We start from the raw sequence: 18,014 nt of genomic DNA on the forward strand, positions 1-18,014 counted from the left end.
TGTAAATATTAGATGTGTTGTCATACACTCATTAGCTTTTAATTTTATATGAAAATATATATATAATAAATAAAATATAAATATAAATATAAATATAAATATAAATATAAATATATACTTTATATATATATATTTATTTTCCCAAGTGGAAATCATGTTGTAGATAAAGAAACAAGAAATTAAGAAGTTTGGATGGGGCACCTGGCTGGCTCAGTCAATGGAGCATGTGACACTTGATCTCAGGGTTGTGAGTTCAAGCCCCACATTTGGTGTAGAGATTACTTACACACACACACACACACATACACACACACACACACACACACACATACACACACACACACACACACACACACCTTTAAAAAAAGGAAGAAGAAGAAGTTTAGAGACCAGTGGATTAGTCTCAACCCCCGCTAACAGAGCAGATAGCTTTGGATCGCTGGGGACCCTAATCTCATCTGGGACCAGGGGTTGGCTTGGAGCCTGGGAATCTAGCTGTGGTCTCCCGGTGAGGTTGGGGGTCCCTGAGGGCTGAGAGCAGATACTCTCTTTTTGTTTCTATTTCGGCACCCAGCACAGCACTGGGCACACTGTCAATGGGTAGTAAACATTGATGAATTGAAAGCTAAGTATTGTAATTATTCCTTGGGGAAGGATACATATGTAGACATTTTTTGCATACTTAAAAGTTGCCGAGAGGAAATGGTAAGCACTCTGACCCCGCCCCCCCCACACATACACATAAGTTAACTATGGGAGATGATGGATGTGTTTAATTTCCTTGATACTGGTAATCATTTTGTCATATGTAATGAAATTATCATGCTGTACACTCTGGATATACACAATTATATTTGTCACTTATTCCCTAATAAGATTTGAAGAGAAAAAAAAAAAAAAAAGACCGAAAAACCCCGTATTACCATTGTCACGTTCAGGCAATTTAATAAGGTTTCAATATAATTATCTAATATTTAGTCTGCATATTCCCCAGTGTCACCTTTATGACTTTTGTGATCTGGACCCAATCAGAGATCCCCATTGAATTGGTCATTGTGACCCTTTAGCCTCCTTCAATCTGGAACAGTCTCCAGGCTTTTTGTTCTTCTCTCTTGAAGAGGCCAGGTCAGTGGTTCTGAAGGATGGTCCTCGGCATAGACTTGTCTGATGATTTTGGCATGTAAGCATTTTTTGGAAGGAGTTCTTCGTAAGTGATGTGTCCTTTCTCAGGGTGCAGAAGATATTGGCTTATCCCAGTATTGGTGGGTTTTTTTAATGCTTATTTATTTATTTATTTATTTATTTATTTATTTTGAGGGGGGTGGGGAGGAGCAGCAGGAGAGGAGAGAGACAGAATCCGAGCAGGCTCCACACTCAGCATGGAGCCCAATGGGAAGCTTGATCCCACGAACCATGAAATCACGACCTGAGCCAAAATCAAGGGCTGGATGCTTAACCAACTGAGCCACCCAGGTGCCCCCCAAAATTAGTGGTCTGAGGTTTAACCATTTGGGTGAGGTGGTATCTGTCAGATTTCTCTTTTTGTAAAACGATTTTCTCCTCTACATAATTAGAATGCCAATTTGTGGGTTAATTCTTTGAAAACTGCGTGCATACCCTATTCCCAGTAGTCTTTCACCCACTGGTGGTAACACCCACTGATGATTTCTGCCCAGATTTTGTTCACTATAAGATGCCATTTTCTGTTTCCATCGCTCCTTAGTTGACCCTCTTTTGTAAGGAATCCCTTGGGGTTTTTTTAATTCTTTTTTTTTTTCAAATTCAAGGATTTATTTTTTATCCTATGTCATAACCCATTCACGTTCTTCATCATTTTGATCTTCCATTGCCCCAAATTTGGCCATTGGAGCCCTTTCAAAACGGCTCCCCACAAGTTTTAGTCCCTGTCTGCTCTCTGGCACAATGGAATGTTTCAACGGAGCACGTGCTAGGTCCATCCAGCCTCATGGGCACAGAAACAGCCATTCACCTCTGGACCCGTGGGAGCCCTGAAGGAGCATGGCAGACAGTGAGTGAAGCATCGGGGGCTGGTGGGCACCCCAAGTTCTCTCTCCGAAGTGTCAACAGCCGGGGCTTTAGTTAATGGTCCCATCCCACGGGGATAGGGCCAGTTGCCTTGAGGTGGCTGCTTAGCGACAAGCACCAGCCCACATATATCACTTCACATCCATCTATTTACTGCTTGTGCATTGAAGGATGTTAATTAGAGTACAAAGATGGATATGAACACTTCCACTCCCCGCCCAGAAAGTTCCCTCCTGCTACCTCCAGTCGGTCCCTCAAAGAGACCATCACTTTCTAATACCCAAACATTCTAGAACTTCACATAAACAGAGTCGTGCAGTGAGCGCACCTCCTTTCTTTTAGCTGCCAAATAAGATGGTGTTGGAGAGCCTGGCAGTGCCACCATTGCACCCCAGATCTTTCTGGAGCTTTCCTGGGGAGAGAGGAAAGCTGCTGTCCGTCTGCAAGTTCTTTCTCCAAATCCCTGCTCCCAGGCTGGTGGCTGGGAAGGGGTCCCAGACCAGGCTCCTTTCCCGACCCAGAAAAAAATTCATCTTCGGTGGCCCAGAAACTATGGCCTAGAAATCCCCCTGGACGTGGCAGGAGCCTGTCTACCCAGCAGTGAGGCTCAGACGCTCTGACGGCCCCCGAGCCCCTGACCGGGGGACCCCCAGGGGACTGTGGTCTTGTCCATCTGCCAGCAGAAGCAGTGAGCAGCACCAGTGGCCGGCCGGCCGCCCGCATTTCTGCTGTCAATCTGCCCGCTGCCCTGGGTTGTTTACTGGAAGCTGGCCTCCCTGCGAGGGTTCAAAGCCCTGGCCCTGGGCACGTCTGCGGCAGGAAGCAGGCCGGGCAGTAATTGGCGGCACAGCTGTGCTAAGCGGCCAGCACTGACCCACTATCTTCCTCCAGCGGTTGCCTTTGAGTGGCTCCATGCTGACCTTCCAGGCCTGCAGGGACTTCCTGCCGAATGCCAAGCCGGCACCAGCAACAAATTACTCATTCCCTGAGAAATCTATTAAAAGGTGACAGTAGTTTGGGGGCCGGGTGGCAGGGGGCCCCCAGCACAGGAAACCTAATGTCTTCTGTTCCCAAGAGCCCCCAGCCGACTCCTGCGGAACTCAGAGGGAACTGAGCTAGAACTCTAAAATTGGGGGCCCTGGAAAAATGACTCGGAGATGAGGAGAGGCTGACATCCTTGAGGCCCGTCTATGGGCCTGAGTCCCCTGGACCTCATTTCCAACCTGCTACTTCCACTCTGTGTGACCTTGGGCAAGCCGCTTGGCTTCTCTGAGTCTTCCATGCCCACAAAGGAGATGAGAAGCCTGCCCCCCAGATTGGCAAAAGCAAATGAAGTGCCAGGCATACAACAGATGCTCTGTGAGCGTTGCTGGATCAGAGGCAGACTTGTTCATTTCGGTCTCCAGCTGAGAGAGGCTGAGCCCAGTGACCTGCCCTCGTGAGCCCGCATCCAGAGTAGGGCAGTGGCCAAGCCTCGAGGTCAAGTGGAAAGGAGCTGCGGCTGGAGTGTAGTCATAGAGTCCTTATGAGAGGGGGGCAGGAGGCTTGGAGTTGAGGCCTGAAGGGTGAGTATCTACAGCAGCCCTCGCGAGCCCCAGGCCCGGGCCTCAGAGTCACAGAGCTCTGTCCTCTGAACCTGGTTGAGCCCAAACACTAATGTACAATTTTCATATATGATGAGGTGGTGCCACTGCACCCACCGGACCTAAGACTTTGAGGACGCGAAATGCCAGCTCGTGATGCATAGCTCAATCCCGTAGTCACCAGATGTCCCATCTACTGAGGCAGCAGGATGCCAGGAGCTAATTCTCTGGCTACAGGGGTCATGGACGTGCTTCTAAGCCCTAGTGAAAAGAAATAATTTTTGTTTAACAGACACATTCGATTCATTTGGCCAATTGCCTGTTTCTTTAGAGATGTAATCATTTGTTAATTGATTGGCGGTGAACTGGCTTGGGAGAATCGGTTTTCAGCAACACTGATCAGTGCCGACTTCAGAGATGGCTGGATTCAGCACACAAATAATAGCCTCAAGAACTTCTTCCTGTTCTTGGTTTTGCTCTCTTCTTGCTTGGCTTTGCGTTCACTTGACTTTTCCCTAAAGCGTGGCAGAGATGAGCACCATTCTCCCAGTCTGGCTGCCCCAGTTGCAATGACTCCTCCGGCAATTCTCGTAGGAGACCCAGTGAGCTACCTGGGTCATGTGTCTGTCCTACAATCCATCTCCTGGGCCGGGGACATAGAATCATACCCTGACTGGATAAACCTGGGTTATATGCCCCCCTGTGGGAGGCAGAATTCTAAAGATGCCCTCCCCAGCCTGATTTCCATCGTTGGTTATTCAACTAAGCACTAACCTAAGTACTGCTCTATGATGGGTTAATTTTATGTGTCAAGTTTTACCCAGATGTTGGGCAAAACATTATTTGGGATGTTTTTGTAAAGGTGTTTTTGGATGAGATTCGCATGTAAAGCAGTGGAGCCTGAAAAAAAGCAGATTGTCCTCTGTAGTGTGGGTGGGCCTCATCCAATCAGTTGAAGGCCTTAATAGAACTAAAGACCGACCTCCTCAGAGCAAGAAGGAATTCTGCCAGCCAACTACATTTGAATTTGAACTACGACTCTTTCCTGGGTCTCCAGCCCACCAGCCTGCCCTGTAGATTTTGGATTGACCAAGCCTCAATAATCCTCTACAAGCCAATTCCTTAAAGTAAATCTGTCCTTCTGTCTCTATCTCTCTCTCCACATTTTATATGTTTTAGATGTATATTTTTTTCTATATATTTACATATATTTTATATACATATTATATATGTATATATATATATATACACACATACACACACACACACACACACACACACACACACACACACACACACAATGATTCTCCAGGACAAAGCCCAGCCTCTGAATGACAGCCAGCAAGGAAGAAGGACCTCAGTCCCACAACCATAGGAACAGAATCTGGCTGACACCCTGAATGGGCTTGCAAGTGATTTACCCACAGAACCTCCAGAAACACACGCAGCCCAGCCAATACCTTGATTTTGGCCTTGTGAGACCCAGAGCAGAGGAGCCAGTTGAGCCAACCTAGAGATCTGACCCACCAAACGGTGAGGTCATCGATCTGTGTTATACGGAGCAGCTAAATTTGTGTAATTCGCTATGGCAGTAATTAGAAAACAAATATACCACCCACGGAGCACCGAGCAGGATCAGCCCTTCCCAACAGCACAGAGGCTTACCTTTAAGGGAGGGGCTCCCCCCAAATCAGGTGTTGTTCCCAGAAGGAGCAGGAAAGGGTCCTGGACAGGGTCCACCACAGTGTCCAAGCTCAGAGTGGACTCCCCGATGCCTGGCACCCTGGCACCCAGTGTCAGGCTCTGACAATGCCCCTACAACAAGGTGGCAGTGGCTTTCTCTGCCCCTGGCACTTCTCCAGCCCCGCCCCTCCCTTCTCTCCGTTGTCCTGGCTTCTTCAGTTTTCACCCCACACTACGCAGGCGTCCAGAAAACTCACCCGAGCCTGGCCAGCTCCCTGGGTCAGACATGATGCAGTTTCCATGTAAACCCTGGTGGTGCAGGATCGCTGGAGTTGGACAGGAGGAAGTAACAGGAGAAACGGCAGGTGCTCCAGGTCACGGGATGCCCGGGCAGGGCTCCCTGTGCTGTGTGCTTGGTGGGCACTGCCACCATTAGTCGTTGTCACAGCTCCGCCTCGTGGGCAATAGGATCCCCATTTCTCAGAACAAAAAAAATCAAGGCTCACAAAAGGTAAATCCTTGCCCGCTCTTCCAGTTACAAGTGACAGAGACTCAGTACAACCTCACTTGAGAAAAAGGAGCATGTGTTGGAGCAGGAGACCAGGAAGCCCGAGGAGGGGGCTGCCTTCAGGGACTCAGTGAGTCCCTCAGCCTCGCTCTTTCTCTCTCTCTCTCTGCCTGTCTCTCTACCTTTCTCTCCCTTCCACCCTCCCTCCCTCTCTGTGTGGTTGTTCCTTTCTGTCTCCCATCTCATGAGCGCCCTCCTCTTGGCTTGCTTTATGCCCTCCCCCTGCATATGGATACGACAAGAAATGTAGCCACTGGCAGAGATGAAAGCCTGGTTTTACTTGGACAGTAAAATGTCCAGGTGATAAATAACATTTCTCCCTTACGACCAGCGATATGTAAATGAAGGTATTCTATGGTACTTAAGGGAAGGTTGCCTAAGGGAAGACAAGCTGACTCCGCTGGAGGGAGCACCTCTTTTGCCCTTCTCCACTTTCTCCTTCTTGTTGCCTAAACCATGGGTGTAATGGCTGGAGCTCTGGCAACCATTTGGGGCCATGACATGAGGCTGGATGTCCATGCCAGTAATATGAGCCCTGGACTGGACACCACAAGGCTTCTTATACATGACACACAAACAAACCCTTGCATGTTTAAACTACTTTTATTTGCAATTTTTGTTAGAGGCAGCCAAACTTAACCCCGTGATACCTGGCCACAAGCAGTTCTGATTTCACATTGTTCCTACTCAGAAACTCCGAGTCAGGGCCCCTGCTCTCTTCACTCCACAGCTCCACACACGACCAGAGAAACGGACAAACCGTGGCCCAAGCCTACAGTTGGTGTGTTTTGTGTTCCTCATTTGTTTGCTTTTGAGGAGAGGCAGCCAGAGCAGGGTCACATGAATGGTGGGGGAGGGGGATTTCCCCGAAGAAGGGGGTGTGCTGGCACCCGGGAAGCGATGGGTGCCTACTACAGCTAGCACGTGGGGACTCCCAGTTGGCCTGACCCCCAGGCTGGGCACTCTCCACCCTACTCTGTGGCGGTCTTCACGGGATAGCTTCCCTATCCAACCTTTCAGGTGTGGACACCATTGAAGGAACCCACTGGGGTCAGCCTGACCTCTTGCAAGGAGGTCCATCTGGAAGCCACAGTGTGTGGAGGCAAGAGGACAAAGGTGTGGAGGACTCCAAGGTCAACCCCAGGGATCGTGTCTCAAGCTGGCCCCGCCCACTACTCACGGGAGGTGAGTGTGGGTGTTGGAGTCAGACAGAGCTGAGGTCAAAGCCCACCTCAGCCACTGCAGCTGTGCGGCCTTGGGTGACTTGCTTTACCTCTCTGAGCCACCACACCAGTTCCCTCTTTTCTATCTCCCAGTCTGTCATCGCTCCCTCCCTGCCAGTCCCACACACACCTAGGATCCCACCTTCTGCCTCTCACCCCATCTACCTACCCTCCGAAAGGCCTGCCTCAGCAGCACCTACCCTCCCCATCCCCTTATCTCCCACCCCACACCCCCCAAGACTGAGCCTGGGTTGTGCTAACACTCTCTCCCGGATGCCAGGCCATTCCGATGCGGCCTGAGAAACAATTCAACTTCCAGAAATTCCAAATTACCAGACCTGCAGAACAGACAACGTCTGTCCAGCCCCGAGTCCTGTCCCTGCACGACTGACCCCCCAGGCTCAGCAGTGGGGGGGTCACAGATCAACAAGCCCCGGATTCCTACCCCAGAGCAGGGAGGCGGCAGAAGGTAAGTTCTTCATCCCATTGGAGCCCAGGACACTGCGTTTTCCTAACCTAACCATGCATGCAGACTAAATGCCGCCCTGGGGAGGCAGGGCAAGCAAGACTAAGCCAGGCAAAAAAGTAAACCTTAATTTTAAAATTACTTTCAGGAGCACCTGGATGGCTCAGTTAGTTAAGCGTCCTACTTGGGCTCAGGTCGTAATTTCATGGTCCGTGAGTTCAAGCCCCACATTGGGCTCTCTGCTGTCAGTGCAAAGCCCACTCCGGATCCTCTCTCTCTCTCTCTCTCCCCCCCCCCACCCCCACTCACGCTCTCCCTCTTTCTCTCAAAAATGAATAAACATTAAAAAAGATTGGGGGGCACCTGGGTGGCTCAGTTGGTTAAGCGTCCAACTTCTGCTCGGGTCATGATCTCTCGGTTTGTGGGTTCAAGTCCCGTGTCGGGCTCTGTGCTGACAACTCGGAGCCTGTAGACTGCTTCGGATTCTGGGTCTCCGTTGTCTCTCTCTGCCCCTCTCCCACTTGTGCTCTGTCTGTCTCTCTCTCTCCTTCACAAATAAACATTTAAAAAAAAATTTTTTTTTAATTTGAGGGGCGCCTGGGTGGCTCTGTCAGTTAAGCGTCCAACTTCGGCTCAGGTCACGATCTCGCAGTTCTCGGGTTCGAGCCCCGTGTCGGGCTCTGTGCTGACAGCTCAGAGCCTGGAGTCTGCTTCGGATTCTGTGTCTCTCACTCTCTCTGCATCTCCCCTACTCTCTCTCTCTCTCTCTCTCAAAATAAACATAAAAAAATTTTAATTTTAAATTACAGTTCTTTTATTATTATCTCAATTTTTAATTTTTTATTTAATGTACTGGGTTTTCTGATACATAGTATTTAAACTTTGTTATTTAAATATTTGTTATTTTGTTATTATTTTCATTAATAAGGCACTGCATGCTCATAAAAACAAGAGAGTAATGAATAAACTAAAATGTGAGTCCCTGGTAATCAGAGCAGAAGTCAGAAATGTTGCTTGTGCCATCCCTTGATTAAAAATAATAATAATAAAGGAGGAAAACGAGAAACGCAAACACTATCCTTCACTTTGTCATTTGGAGGCGGCTGTGTGGCTGCCCCCACAGATCACCTCTCCTCATGCTGACAACTGTCTCCAGAGACCCCACCTGGGGGCAGGGACTGGCTGGGATCCGCATCTGTCCCAAGCAGCTAACAGAGGGCCTGGTGGAGAGGAGAGGCTGCGTATGTTTGCCGGAAACAAGGAGAAGAGAGATGGATAAAAAGGACAAGAAGGAAGGAGAGGAGACAGCCCACTTCCTTGCTAAAACAGAATCCTGGGGGGACCCACAGAGAACAGCTCAATCTGCCTGGAGGGGCGTGGAAGCAGCCAGTGACACCAAGCAAGCAGAGTCTTAAGGAATGACTGGGAACTCTCTAGAACTTGTGGACAGAGAAATAGGAAAGGCAGTTCAGGTGGAAGGCACGGCGGCCGTGCAAAGGCACGGAGGCCTGAGAGAATACGGCACATCTGGGCTTTCCGCTACAGCCCCAGAGAGGGCACCGGAGAAGAGAGGGGACAGGACAGGAGGTTGAGGACATCAGAGACGAACTTCTGAGCTGGGCCGTGTGGTTAACTTACCCCCTTGATTTCAGGGAACACCCACGACACGCACACTGAGCCTCGGCTGAATTAACCACATGGGCAATTGTTGAACCAGGTCAGGAGGAGGGGACCCCAAGTCTACCCGCTGGAGGGGCAGAAGCGCTGGGCCCCGTTCCCGGCCTAGGCCCCCAAGCGGCTTCTCCTCCCTCCCACTTACTCCAGTCTGGATGTTTTTCTCTGTGCTTGATGAAGTTAAAATAAGCCGTCTCTGGGGTGAATCGCAGGCGTTCAAATTGGATTGGCACGCAGACTTCGAGCAGTTGGTGGCAGGAGCCAGGGGACCCGGAGAGCAGGTTTTCGCTGGAGGGGACATGAGCTTTATTTCCCTCTTGGTTGCTGACAAGGAAGCAGCTGTCCTTCCCTGATTATTTTTACCTCGAGTCACAGCCGTGATACTCAGCCTCCCCAGTGCCCGCCCGCCTGCCAGGACCAGGTGAAGAGCCCAGCGCCCCGGCCCAGCTCTGCCATGAGCCTCGAGCTCCACCTACCGCTACCTTCACACAGGACCGAAAGCCAGACCTCTGTCTCAGGTCCAGACACTCCACTCAAAGGTGGGGTCACTGCCTGGAAACCAGAGAGCAAGAGCAGCCTTAAAGATTATTTGGGACAAGAAGGAAGGAAGGAAGGAAGGAAGGAAGAAGGAAGGAAGGAAGGAAGGAAGGAGGGGGAGGGGGGGAGGGAGGGAGGGAGGGAGGAAGGAGTGTCTTCCTTCCTTCCTCCTCTTGTCCTTCCCCTCCTCCTTACTTCCTCTCTCCCTCTCTCTTCCTTCCTCTTCCTTCCTTCCTTCCTTCCTTCCACTCCTTCCTTTCCTTCTTTCTTCCCTTCGCCTTCCACTTCCTTCCGTCCTTCCTTCCTTCCCTTCCTTCCTTTCTTCCTTCCTTCCTTCCTTTCTTCCTTCCATTCCCTCCTCTCTTCCTTCCCTCCTTCCTTCCTTCCCTCTTCCCTCCTCTCTTCCTTCCTCCTTCCTCCTTCCTTCCCTCCTTCCTTCCTCTTTCCTTCCCTCCTTCCCTTCCTCTCCTTCCTTCCTTTTTTTCTTCCTTCCTTCTTTTCTTTCTTTCTTCCTTCCGTCCTTCTTCCTTCCTTCCTTCCTTCCTTCCTTCCTTCCTTCCTTCTTCCTTTTTTCCTTCCTCCCTTCCTTTCTCCCCTCCTCCCTTCCTCCTTCCTTCCTTCCTTCCTTCCTTCCTTCCTTTCTTTCTTTCCTTCCTTCCCTTCCTTCCTTCTTTCCTTCCTCCTTCCTTCCTTTCTTCCCTGCCTCTCTTCCTTCCTTCCTTCTTTCTTTCCCTCCCTCCCTTCCTCCTTCCGTCCTTCCTTCCTTCATCCTTCCTTAAAGGAAGGAAGGAAGAGGGAGAAAATTCATGACAAATTCCGCTTCCTACCACAATGAGCTCATTTGTTGTTTTTGTATCAGTTCAGACGTTTTAGGTTTGATAAGACTAAACATGGATATCACTAAGCATTTCTAAATCTGCCTTGTCATAGCTAAGGCCTTGAAAAGACCACAGGTGGGTGTCCTTAGCTCCATTTCATTGCTGAGGACATTGAGGCTCAGAGGCAAAGTGGCTTGCCTGAACTCACAGATACAAAAACAGAATGGAAGAAGTGGGATCTGAATCCGTTTATCTACCTGCAAATCTCATACACCATCCAGTGTATTTTCACGTCTTTGTCCACGTATCAGTTAAGAATGCTCTCAGTTGCAACTAACAACAACGGTGCTTCCTGGGTGACTTCCTGGGTGGCTCAGCTGGTTGGGCATCCGACTTCAACTCGGGTTATGATCTCGCAGTTCATGGGTTCGAGCCCCGTGTCGGGCTCTGTGCTGACAGCTTGGAGCCTGGAGCCTGCTTTGAATTCTGTGTCTCCCTCTCTCTCTGCACTTCTCCTGCTCACGCTCTGTCTCTTTCTCTTTCTCTCTCTCTCTCTCTCTCTCTCTCTCTCAAAAATAAATAAACATTAAAATTTAAAAAAAAATAAAGAAATGGTGGCCTATTTTCCTTGTATAACAAAAGACTGACAGTAGGTGGTTTCTAGGTTGGGAGGCAGCACAATGATGCCATCGACCCAGGATTTTTAAATCTTGCTGTTCCTATCATCCTTGATAGGTTGCTTTTCAACTGCTTGGGGCCTCATGGTCACAAAAAGGCTGCTGCAGCTCCAGGCACCTCACCTGCATTCCAGACAGAAGAGAATAGGAGGAGAGGATGGTGAAAACAGTGATAATCCCTTTTATCAGAAAAGCCAAAAGATTTTTCTGAATTCCTCCAGGAGACTTTGGTTTATATCTTAATGGGAACATGACTATCTGTGGCTGCAAGGGAGGTGGAGAAAGAACATGTTGAAAACAAAGGAGGACACAAATGCTACGTTGGTCTCCAATAATATCTACGAGTTTACTTAGAGTTGTACTTGGTTACAATTATACAACACATAATTTTTGCTTCCTACTTTTTCCTTTCCTTTTTTTAAAAATTGAGGTAAAATTGACATACATTATATTAGTTTCAGGGGTACAACACAGTGGTTTAAAATATTTGTCTATATTGCAGAATGATCACCACAATAAATCTAGTTAACATTTATTACTGTACATACAGATTTTTTTTTCTTATAAGGACTTCTAAGATCTATCCTCTTAGCAACTTTCAAATATGCACTACAATATTATCAGAGTCACTGTACTGTACATTACCTCCCCATGAACTATTTATTTTTTTATTTTTTTATTTTTTTTTTAATTTTTTTTTCAACGTTTATTTATTTTTGGGACAGAGAGAGACAGAGCATGAATGGGGGAGGGGCAGAGAGAGAGGGAGACACAGAATCGGAAACAGGCTCCAGGCTCTGAGCCATCAGCCCAGAGCCCGACGCGGGGCTCGAACCCACGGACCGTGAGATCGTGACCTGGCTGAAGTCGGACGCTTAACCGACTGCGCCACCCAGGCGCCCCTGAACTATTTATTTTTGAACTGGAAGTTTGTACCTTTTGACTCCCTTCACCCATTTTGCCCACCCCCACCCACCAGCTCTGGCAACCACCAATCCGTTGTCTCTGTCTGTGAGCTCAGTGGTTTGGCTTAGTTTGGTTTTTAGATTCCACATATAAGGGAAATTACATAGTATTTGTCTTTCTCTATCTGACTTATTTCATTTAGCATGATGTTCTCAAGTTCCCAAATGGCAAGACTTCATTCTTTATGGCTGAATCATATTTCATATATATACATACACCACATCTTCATTATCCACTCATCTACCAACGGACCCTTAGGTTGTTTCCATGATTTGTAATATTGCAAATAACACTGCAATGAACACGGGGATGCAGGTACCTTTTGAAGTTCGTGTTTTCATTTTCTTCAGTGAAATACCCAGAACTCAAACGCTGGATCATATGGTAGTTCTATTTTTGATGTTTGGGGGGAACTCCCATACTGTTTTCCCCAGTGGCTGCACCAGGTTGCATTCCCACCAACAGTGCACAAGGGTCCCCTTTTCTCCATACCCTCGCCAACCCTTCTTATTTCTGGTCTTTTTGGTAATAGCCATTTTGACAGGTGCGAGGCGATATCTCATTGTGGTTTTGATTTGCGTTTCCCTGATTATGCGTGAATTTGAGCGTCTGTCTTTTCACGTGTCTGTTGCACCTGTCGGTATGCCTTTGGAAAGACGTCTATTCAGATCTTCGGCCTATTTTTTAATTGGGTTGCTTTTTGCTTGTTTGTTCTGCAACTGAGTTGTAAGAGTTCTTGATGTATTTTGGATTAACTATCAGACATACAGTTTGCAAATATTTTCTGCCATTCAGCAGATTGCCTTTTCGTGTTGTTGATGTCTTCCCTCGCTGGGTAGACACTTTTCAGTTTGATATGGTTCCACTTGTTCGTTTTTGCCTTTGTTGCTTTTGGTTTTGGTGTAAAATCCAAAAAATCGTCATGAAGACCGATGTCAAGCAGCTTACTGCCTATGTTTTCTTCCGTGAGTTTTATGGTTTCAGGCCTTATGTTCAAGTCTTTAATTCATTTTGAGCTAATTTTTGTATATGGTATAAGATAGTGGTCCAGTTTCATTCTCTGGCATGTGGTTTTCCAGTTTTCTCAGCACCACTTACTGAAGAGACTCTCCTTTCCCTTTTGAATGTTCTTGGCTCCTTTATCATAAGTTAACACCTACTTTTCCCCCTTTAATTTATGTCACTTGTAATTTCCTTATCTGTACACTGTTTTTGTAATTCTCCTTTTTAATGGTTTGACAATAAGTATTTCTTCAAGTGGATAAGCCATAATGTATCTGTTGGACACGAGCTGCCGACGTTTCCAATATTGTACGTACTACTATGATGAACATATTCATGCATGAAGCATTTTCATTTAGCTGGATGTCTCTCCCAAACGTAAATTGAATTGCTTGGGTCAAAGATTTTAACATTTTTGGTGCTCTTAATATATTAGTCTATCACTTTCCAAGAGTGAGTGTGCTATTTTACATGGTGTAACAGTATTTGGATATTGATTTCACTACAACTGTGCCAGCACAGAGTTTCACCATTTTTATTTTTTTAGCTTTGCTGTTTGTTTGTTTAGAGAGAGTGTGCACAAGCAGGGGAGAGGGCAGAGGCAGAGACAGAGAGAGAATTATTTTTTTAAAGTTTATTTATTTTTGACAGAGAGAGAGAGAGAGAGAGAGAGAGCGAGCGAGCTAGGGAGGGGCAGAGAGAGAGGAAGACACAGAATCTGAAGCAGGCTCCAGGCTCTGAGCTGTCAACACAGAGCCCGACACAGGGCTCGAACTCACTAACCGCGAGATTGTGACCTGGGCCAAAGTCGGACGCTTAACCGACTGACCCATCCAGGCGCCCCGAGAGAGAGGGAATCTTAAGCAGGCTCCACACTCTGTGCAGAGCTCAACGTGGGGATTGATCCCACGACACTGGGGTCATGACAGGAGCCAAAATCAAGAGTCGGACGTTCAACCGACTGAGCCACCCAGGTGCCCCCAATTTTACCATTTTAAAACGATACCTTAAAGTTGCTTTTGTTTTCACTCTTTTGTTTAAAACTGAGGAGGAAAATTTTTCCCCATGTATTTTTCACTTTCTTTTTTCCTCTTTGGTAAAGTATTTGTTCATTTCTTTAGCCAGTCATCTTGGAGAGTAAGAGATTCATTTTTATAGAAATGGCCACACTGTTGATGCTCGTTTCAACTCTGCTCATATTACGACTCAACTTTCCAATTTACCCTACAAATTGCTGGCAGGAAGCCAGAGTGGGGCATAGGATCCAAGTCACCGGGGAAGGGAACGGGGCCAAGAATCCATGCAGCTACTAGGAGCCAGGTCTTCTGACTCCTGGTCTGCCACTTTTTCTTGCACATTATATTTTTTTAAATAACATTTTATCGCGATATAATTCACATGCCGCACAATTCGCTCACTTAAAGTACACAATTTAATTGTTTTTAGTACATTGACACAATTGTGCCACCGTCACCAGAGTCAATTTTAGAATCCTTCATCACCCCCAAAAGAAACTCTGCACCTGCTGGAGCACTGTCACGTCAGATAGAGGTAAAAATATTTTTGCACTTGGAGAAAACAGATGGGTGGGGTGGGGTGGGCTGTGTGAGGAAAGGGGAGGGCTAGGCTGTGCCGTGGATTTGCTACGCGACCACAGCTCACTTTCTGTCTCTGGTTCTTGGTTTCCCCTAATACGTACAGGTATTTATGGAGCGCCTGCTGCATACCAGTCTCCAGACCAAGTATGTCACAGATATGCATGCGCATTCTAAGCTGGGGCAAGAAGCCCAACTTTACAAGAGAGGGAAACCAAGAGCAAGTGCAGAGACATGGTCACTTGGGTCCCCGTGCTTGTCAGTGGCAGAGGGGGGCCTGGAACGGAGGTTGGGGCAAGGAGGGGTCTTGACTCCCTGCTCGAGGCCACTTCATCAGCTGCCTCTGGCTTATGGAGCTACCCCAGTGACAGGTGGGGACAAGTGGGGACAGGTGGGACAGGATTAGGAGGAGCTTGTCTTTTCACGCTGGCTGAGAATGGGCCGGAAACAGCTTGGCCAAGAAATAGCTGTTTCACCCTCTAGCAGCCATAATGAGTGGTGTGGGTATCTGGCGTGGGGGTCCGCTAAAGCAGAATTCTCTTCCCACTGCCCCCCACACCAACCCCCCAAGCACACACCCACCAATCTTAGAGTCACAAGGCATCCGTCTGGGTGTGTCTAGATCTGTTAGATCATTCCTCCAGTCCTTCAACAAACACAAAGTACTCACTCTGGCAGGCTCTGGCCCGGGTGCTGGGGGGCGGGGGAGGGGGAGGTGGTGAGGAGGAGCAGACAGGCAGTCAGTTCCCCAGCATTTATCGGGACCTGGGGGCTTCTGAAACAGTTTAACGTTGGGGGCAGGGAAAGCGTCCTAGAAAGTCTGAGACCTGAAGGATGAGTAGAAATGAGCTACAAAGGCCTTGGAGGAGGGGCCCTCCTGCCCATTCCTGGGCAAAGGGAATAGGATGTGTGAAGGTCTGGTGGTGTGAACAGAAAGATGTTCACTCTGGCTACAGGCTGGAGTGTAACAGGGCAGCGGCCCAGTGAGGGAGGACGGAGGGCAGAGATGGATAGTGTTAGCCACACGCGGTGGTTGGACTTTCTCCTGGAGCATCAGGGACCCACAGAAAGGTTTTGAGCAGGGGAGGGACAGGAGCAGATGGACATTTTGCAGAGCTCACTCTGACTGCTGAGTGGAGAAGGGGCTGGAGTGGGCAAGAGGGGAGGCAAGGCTGGTCCTGGGCCCATCCGGTTTCTCAGGACCCAGGCTAGCAGGGGGATAGGGGCAGGGGAAGGGACTCACTTTTATCTACAGAGCAGGAGCCAGTCGCCCCTGGAGAAAAGTGACAGTTGGGCAGGTTGTGGGGCTCCCCCAGTTCTGATACTCACACTTCTCTTCTCATAGCCACCCTTTATGTCCCTGAGAAGAAGGGGTGATTCTCTACATTCTGTGTGAGAAAATACAGGGTACAGAGACTTGCCCAGGTCACGGAAAAGCTGGTTGATGGCTAAGCTCCAATTCTGTTGGGTTTGTGGCAACCCCGAAGTGAAAACGTCCCGGCTGCTGGCTCCTCCCTCCAAAATTCCTAGGCGTGGACTATGGACAGTTTGGCTGAGGGGCCAAAGCAGGGCCAGGCCCCAGGATGAGCACCTCCGGCAGCTCCACTGCCCCTCACCCCATCTACACAGACAATGAGCCCAGGGACTCCAGTGGCTCTCACTCACTCACAGCCTCCAGGCCCTGTCTACCGAGACAAGAGGCCTGTCAGAGCCACCCGCCAGTAAAGGCGATGAATGGCCCTAGGCTGCCAGTCGGACAATACCCAGGCTCTGGGGAGGAGAGATTAGGTTAGAATGTGGCCCAAACTGGTCTCAACAGCTCAGGCTCCAAGGAGGCCCACTCTCGCCCCCTAGTACTTGGCCATCTCCAGGAGTGACTCCTAGGAAATGTGACCCCACTGAAGGGAGGGAGTTGGCTCAGAGTCCCCGGGCAGGGGAGTTAGCAATGCTGGTAAGGTGGTAACTTAGGCAATGGGGAGAGATTTGGGATGTGACAGGAAGGTTAGGAGACACAGGAGGCATGCAAAGGAGGCTGGGAGAATTGGGGTCGATACAAAGCGCACTGCACCCACCGAGAGAACGAGGGTGGACTTAAGAGGCAGACCTTGGGTTCACCTCTTCCTTGCTACGTGAAGCCCAGTGTTCTCTCTGGGCTCAGTTTGCACATACGCGAAATGGGGCCCCAAGAGTCTTTGCCTTGAATGAGAGAGGGCAAATGTGGGAGGGCCCACCATCTCCGCTTCCCCTGGGTGTGTGGGGGAGGGGGGTGGTGAGTGGGCCACAAAGACACAAGAGAGTCAAGTTCTGCAGACAGTCTGCAGGCCCAGGAACCTGGGAAGTGCTCAGAACTCTGCCCCAATGGGGACCTCTTATCTTCCAACTTTTATTTTGAAAATTCTCGAGCCTAGGGAAAGCTGGAGGAAGAGCACACTGGACAAATATATCACCATTTTGATTCCCTTCCCTATTCTTTTAAAAAGAAACCATTGGGGTGCCTGGCTGGTTCAGTCAGTAGAGCATGCAACGCTTGATCTCAGGTCTGTAAGTTCAAGCCCCACATTGGGTGTAGAGATTACTTAAGAAAATAAAAGTAAAAAAAAAAAAAAACAAATAAAAAGAAATCATCATAAGATGGTAAATTTTTTAATATGTATTTTACCACAATAAAAACAATTGGAAAAATATAAACCATCATGTTGCTAGCAAGCTATTTTTTTAAGTTTATTTATTTATTTATATAAATATATATATTTATATTTAATATAAAATCACAAACCCTGAGATCATGACCTGAGCCAAAATCAAGAGTCCCATGCTTGGGGCGCCTGGGTGGCTCAGTCAGTTGAGTCCGACTTCGGCTCAGGTCATGATCTCACGGTTCGTGAGTTCAAGCCCCGCATCGGGCTCTGCGCTGACAGCTCAGAGCCTGGAGCCTGCTTCAGATTCTGTGTCTCCCTCTTTCTGCCTCTCCCCTGCTCATGCTCTGTCTCTCTGTCTCTCTCAAAAATAAACATTTTTTTAAAAGTTTAAAAAAAAGAGCCCGATGCTCAACCAACTGAGCCACCCAGGGACCCCAGCCAACAGGCTACTTTAACAACTGTAAGGTAAGTTTTGACAAGGATATTAAACGGACTGTATGCCTCGCACCAGGTAGAAGCCACAGGCTTTGTCAGTCA

Source organism: Lynx canadensis, chromosome D4, assembly GCF_007474595.2.
Source record: "Lynx canadensis isolate LIC74 chromosome D4, mLynCan4.pri.v2, whole genome shotgun sequence".
Classification (NCBI taxonomy): domain Eukaryota; kingdom Metazoa; phylum Chordata; class Mammalia; order Carnivora; family Felidae; genus Lynx; species Lynx canadensis.